Source organism: Rhincodon typus, chromosome 10 (assembly GCF_021869965.1).
Source record: "Rhincodon typus isolate 14 chromosome 10, sRhiTyp1.1, whole genome shotgun sequence".
Taxonomy (NCBI): domain Eukaryota; kingdom Metazoa; phylum Chordata; class Chondrichthyes; order Orectolobiformes; family Rhincodontidae; genus Rhincodon; species Rhincodon typus.
Window position 1 is genome coordinate 23,401,315 of NC_063341.1, and position 6,637 is coordinate 23,407,951.

The 6,637-nt window shown below is 40.7% G+C and overlaps 1 protein-coding gene across 3 annotated transcripts in view; it reads right to left on the reverse strand.

The window, feature by feature from the left end:
- The window catches only part of si:dkey-51e6.1 (uncharacterized protein LOC558617 homolog), a 65,604-nt gene that overhangs the window by 26,140 nt on the left and 32,827 nt on the right, over positions 1-6,637 (reverse strand). The window lies entirely within an intron of this gene.

The following is a 6,637-nucleotide window of genomic DNA, read 5'->3' on the forward strand; positions in this document are numbered from 1 at the left end:
CCCTCCCCCATTTCTGAAGAAGGGTCCAGACCCGAAACATCAGCTTTCCTGCTCCTCTGATGCTGCCTGGCCTGCTGTGTTCATCCAGCTCTCCACCTTGTTATCTCAGATTCTCCAGCATCGGCAGTTCCTACTATCTCACAGCAGTGAACCTGCTCAATTAGCAAGGTTCCCAAATCACAATGTGACCATAGCAAGGGTGGGGGAGTCTGTTTTTGTGATGCTAAATGAGGGATAAATATCCATTAGGGAAAACGCCCTTGCTCTTCTCCTATAGTGCAATGGGACATTTACATCTACGTGAGAGGGCAGATTGGACCTGGGTCTGACACTTCATCAGCGTAGCATTCCCTCACTGCAGTGCCAGCATTGATTGGTGCTCTTAACTCCTGACATGGAACTTAAACCCAGAAGACTCTGACTCAAGGACAACAGCGCTTTCAATTCAGCCACTCTGACATCATAAATAGACATCTATATAAACAAAACAATAAATTACACCCAAAAAGGTAAACCCATTTATTGATTAGAAAGTTTGTAGCAGGATAGCGTGGAGCTGGGGTAATTGGGGAATGTATGTGAGGGTAAAGGTAGCATGACAGGTGCAGGTAAGGAGAGAAATGCAGGATGGTGCAGAGGCTGTATGTTAGCAGAGGCTGTATGTTAGCAAAGGCTAGAAAGAGTGTTGCAGAATCAGCCAGAGCTAATGTTTGAAGACAAGGCTAACAGGGCTGAGGTACACATTTACAATGGGTACCTATTTGTCTTGTTTCAATGACCAGAGATAGTCATTGTGACCTGGGAAGTGCTCTTGCAGCTTCCCCTTCAGGGTGCCGTTCCTTTGCCAAATCTTGCCCCAAAACGGACTCTCTTCTTCCTTGCAGCCGTTCTGCAAGACATCATTGTACAAGACCCAAAGTGCCACTGGAACATGAGGAGTGCTATTGTACTGATAATGGTAAACTTTCCAGGAATATTGTTGACAATCTGGGTAGGGCTGTGAGTTGCCTTGCTAGTTGTGGTAGATATCTGTTTAGGAGTCAAGAGCCACTGTTATCATGGGCAGCTACCCAGTAGCTATCCAGATACGTGCCAGTCTGGATGTAGGCAAGTTGGTGCAGTTTTTTATAGGTGGTGGCTCCCACTTCGGAATACACCTTTTGTCCTGTATTTGATGTCCCACTGGGAGTTTGGGTTCTTTTACAGACTGGTCCCAAAAAAGGCAAAGTCAAGATTTGTCTTCAGGCTTAAACAGCACAACATTGGAGGAGGTTAGGTTGCAATAAAACCAGAGGGAAAGAGTACATCAAAGACCTGCTCCTCCAGGGCTGCCTCCAGTTCCCGAATGGCTGCTTCTACTGACTACTGTGCAAGGGTCACCCTGCTGTGAGGGCCGGGCCTGGGAGCTGTGTGTTTACTCAGCGGCCATCTTCAGATACCTGACTGCTGGGATCTTCGAGCTGGTGGGCATCATGGCCTGAGACAACACGAGACTTGCATCATCCCAGGCCAAGCCACCTGCAACTCACCATCTACAACAATGAGGAGCTCAACAAGCTGGAGGGAGAGGTCACCATCGAACAGGATGGGGTCCTGCACAACATCCAGGCTACACTGCTTCCCAACAAAACCAGGCACCCTCGCAAGGTTTATGCCTGAAAGTGGGGGCAACATTAGAAAAAATATCAAACTAACACTTTTATTATACTTTCATACTCACCACTATTCTGAATGGTAAACATATAACCAGACACTGACTAATCTTTGGTAATAACTAAACTATATTCTTTGAGTGTTTATGTTTATGTGCCCACAGTGTTTCTTTCAAACTCTCTCATTTCAATCTGTCTGCTGCTGTGATTCTTCTAGTGTGTTCTATCTCCACCTGCACTGTGGTATTTATACCCAGTGATGTGCTGCTCCATATCACCACCATAAGGTTGGTTCAGGGTTCTAACTGCTTAAGCAACACCCTAATACCCTTCCCCAAACATTTCTCCTCTTATCATAAATATTGACTGACATTTATACATTCTCAAATAAATTATTTAGATTACTTATTAAAAAATTTATTGTACATTTTCCTTATCTTTCCCACCCCTTCTCAAATTGTTGACTAGAATAATTTGAGTTAGAAGGTGGATCAGGATAGTCTATGATAAGGTGCAGTTGGTGGTCTTGTTTGTTCTCTGCTGGCTTCCTTTAGATCAGAGATTCAATTGATCTGGCTGAAGGAGCTTGCATTGATTTAACTGCAAGAGATCTTGGAAAGTTTGTTTTTTTTTTCATCTCCACCATTAACATATGGATTGGTGACATTGCTTATTTTCCAAGAAAGGAGTGATATTGTTCGCCCGTAGGTAGTAGTGCTTCATTAATAAAAGTGTGTTCCCTTGCGGTATCGATCTGTTCTTCAATGTTCAGTTCTAAAGCACGAATGTACATATTGGATTAAAATTATTTGCTCTGCAGACTGTAGCACATTTTCAAGAAATGGCCTCTTCTCCTGCAAGAACACATATTGGTATAAGGCTGGAAAATGTTGTCTTTGCTTAAGTGGGGCTTTGTAACTATACCTATGACAAGATAGTGTGTTTCTGAAGAGGGCTTGAAGTGTTGATTCTGTTTCTCTCCCCATGGAATGTGCCAAACCTGTAGAGTTTCTCCAGCACTTTCTAGTTTTGTTTTATTTTATTCCAGCATCTGTAGTCTTTTGGTCTTCTGTAGTCTGCTGGTTTTATTAAGCTGTAAGTAGTCAAGATGCTTTGTAGTATGTTCTGCATCAAATGGAATTTTGTTGCATAATGCCTCTTGAATAATTTTCTAGACTCTGTATCCATTTCTATTGGACTTCTGTTTCTAGAATTAGATCTTTTTTTGATTGAAGAAGTTCAGCAACTGATTTATCTAAGAGATAAATTACAATTCTGTTGAAAATGAACTTCCGTTGCAAGTTTCCACAGCAATGTGGTTTAGATATGACAGGCTATCAGGGAAGTTAGCTACAGATTCCCCTGAGAGATAGTCTCTGCTACTGAAGCATGATCTCACTGGTGTCTTTTTTATTCTTGAAGTAAAATATTGCTCAAAAGCTGTCAAATATAATTTGCTTCTTATTGATCTGTTGCTGGGTAACACATGATCTGATGTTGTTCCCAGGTAGCAGAGAAGTGTGCTAACTTGTTCTATGTTTAATTTAGTGTTCAATCCTGAAGCTGTTTGAAATCTTCGGAACAGTGATTCTACGTCATTTGACTGAATTATCAAATAGATTTGAAAGTTTATACTTTTCTGGTTGAAAGATTGCTTTGGATAAATTTTGATGCATTATTTGATTTAAGATATACATTTGAAGTCGTTGATTATCTTCTTGATTTGTAAGATCATTTTTAGGAATGTGATATTCTTGCACTACACTTATTTTATTGTCTAGCTATATTGCATCGGGAAGTTGTCGGATTTTTATTGTTGTAACATCTATTGTTGTACTAAAACTGAAAGCATTCAGAGTTACTGCTGGTCTAAATGCTTTTAATCAATGTAAAGTTCAGTTTTCCTTTAGCAATAAGGTTTATTCATAGACATGAATGAAGCTGAATGAAGATTTTCCTTTTCCAAGGTGGCTGAAGAATTTCCAAAGGATTGTGGGTAACGGCATTCTCAAAATGGCTTAACTCAATAAGATTCAATGATTCAATGCCTGCATCAAAGATGGCTGCCATTCTTTTGCCTGTACAAATATATATCTGACAACCTTCTTGACTTCTAAGGTATTTTCACGCCAAAATTTGGAACCATTAGATTAGCACATTTTTCCTTTGTCATCAAATTTTTTGCACTGTTTAAAGTGTTGAAAATTCTAATTTGAAGCATTAAAACTTTAGTATTAACTGAATAGCTTGTTCTTATTGATCAGACTGACACTTTTGCGTTATAATAATTGATTCTCCTTACTCATATTTTATAATCCATCTTTAGTCCATGAAGATTATTCTGGATTTTCCATGGGATTCTTGTTGAAAACGTTGTTTAGTAGCTGTTAAAGTCACCATTAGAGGTATTACTCTTGTTTCCCAGTTCAGTTTTTGTGGGTAAAACTAAGTTTTCTTCTCTCCCCTCCTTCTGAGGCAATGAATCAGTTTTGGCTTTTCAGATAGCGACCACTTTCTTGGGTACTCAATTTCGATTTGTGCCCTTAGCTGCTACTGGGCTTTTATTTTTAATTGGTCTCACTGCATTTTTAAAACTCAACTCCTCTATTACTGGCTATAAAACAGTTTTACTTAGATAAAGTTATTTCTGATAGTTTCCCCTCCTGGAGACTCCTATTCAAAGATTTTACTTTTTTCTCAGCTGTTTCTCTTACAGAGGCTGAGCTGCAGCTTATGTCTTTTCCAATTGCTGGCATTTTCTTAAAGCTGTACCAATGATATTTTGAAAATTTGGTTTTTGAATCCCTCTATTCTCCAGATCATCTAAGGTCTGTTTCTTGATTTTCAGTATGCCTATAATTTCCAACACAGTGAATTACAGCCACCACCTTTTATAGGCTGTGCACTCCATCTTGGATCTCACCTTTTGCTGTAAGTTTTATGCCACACTATGAGTTTGAATCCTTTATAGGTGGGTCTAGGAAAAGGCAAAGTTGAGGACTGACTTCAGATTAACATTAAAAGTAACGCTATTTATTATACTTTCATAGCAACTACTATCACACGTGGTAAAATTATACCAGCCTCTGACTTAGTTATATTAGGTAATAATTAATCTGTCTTCTTCAAGTGTTCAAGTTCTTGATTTTTCATTGAGTCTCACATTGCAGCGACTCTTCTAGTATGATTATTCCACAGTGTTCTAACTCTACCCACACTGTGGTATTTAGACCCAGTGGTGTGTAACTCCATGGCATTATTACCAGGTTGCTCCAGGGTCCTTAATCCTTACAAACAGCAAAATCTTAGTTTAAATAGTTAAGGGCATTGATAAATGATCCTCCTGCACCAATGTACCTTTAACAGTCTGTCATACAAAAGAATGAGCAATTTTCTCAATCTATGGCTATAGTGCCTTTTTCACCTCACCACAGGAGTCACTTTACATAGCGAGCTCCCAAAAACAAAGTATGATAATGACCATACATTTTTTTTTCGCTCATGCTGTATAGGGGCATTGTGTAATATCACTGGATTAGTAATTCAGAATATCAGGCTAATATTTCTGAAACATGGGTTCAAATCCATCAGGGTGAAATTTGAATTCCAGAAAAATCTGGAATAAAAAGCTTGGTTCATGGCAACCATATAACCAATGTTAATTGTTGTAAAAACGCATCTGGTTCACTAATGTCCTTCAGGGAAGGCAATATGCCATCAGACCAAACCTGGGTAAGCCTTCATGTGACTCCAGACCCACAGCAATGTGAGTGACTCTTAATTACCCTGCAGGCAATTAGAGATGGGCAATAAATGCTGGCCCAGTCAGCAACACCCACATGCCTCAAATGATTTTTAAAAATTGATTGAGAGATTAGTATTATTTGGGATAGCAGCCAGCACGTTTTCAAGATAAAGTATACAGGCCCTTGGTTTAACATTTCATCTAAAAACCAGCACCTCCAGCCGTGCAAACTCTGTCAGTACTACACAGGAGCGCCAGCCTTGATAGTGTGCTTGGAGTAAGACTCATACCTCCATCCTTCAAATGAGAAGTGAGAGCTTTACCAATTGAGTAACACTGGTATCAGATAGTAATTGCAGCAAGCTACCAGCAGATGGTGTCTATCTCCTCTGGTGACGATGCTTGGCTGTCAATGTGCGTTCCATTTTTAAATACATTTCCTCCTCTCGCTTTCCACTTCTTCTCAGTTCCTCTCTCCTTCTCTCCTTTATCCTCCTCTGTATAAATCCCATCAGAAAAACGTAAAATTCCAAAGTGTACTCTCCAAATTTCCGGGAAATTCAGAATCTGGATATCTTAAGTCTACAAAAAAGAGCAAACAGGTATGGCACCCAAACAACAGCACATAACCGTGTGGCTTATTCACATCGTGCTGCACTGAAATATCAGCCAAATATACTCAAGTCTTTGGAGCGGACCTTTAAACTAAAACCCTCCAAGCAACGGCTGACTCTGATCCGTGGCAACAGTTAGAGTGTGCTGATGGACTCCTGAAAACAGTGTCACTGTCAGGAATGGCAATAATCTTCCAAGTGGATGAACTTCAGTGGTACAGGTCAAGGTAACTTCTGGCCTGGTTGTTTCAAGGCAGAGTGATCAGCCAATGCTGCAGCATGTGTTTCTGGGTTACATGAAGGAATCCGATCCGGGTCCAAACTCACAGCTAGTTCAGTTTCGATAAGACATAGAAATATCAAGAGGCTGAACACTTTTCTGCTTAGGCTTCCTTGATCCAGGCTTCATCCCCCTCCCCAGACTGCGACGTCATCTCAAACACCCATCCAACCTATTGGTCAAGTCTCAGAGACCATTTCTCCTCATCCGTGATGGCAACCCAATGACCGTGCCCTGTCCATTTGCTACTTCCTGCCAGGTTCAGCCAGGAGGCTGAGGACTGGGGCCGGTGAGAATGAGGACTGGGGCCGGTGAGAATGGGGAATGGGGCCGGTGAGAACGGGGA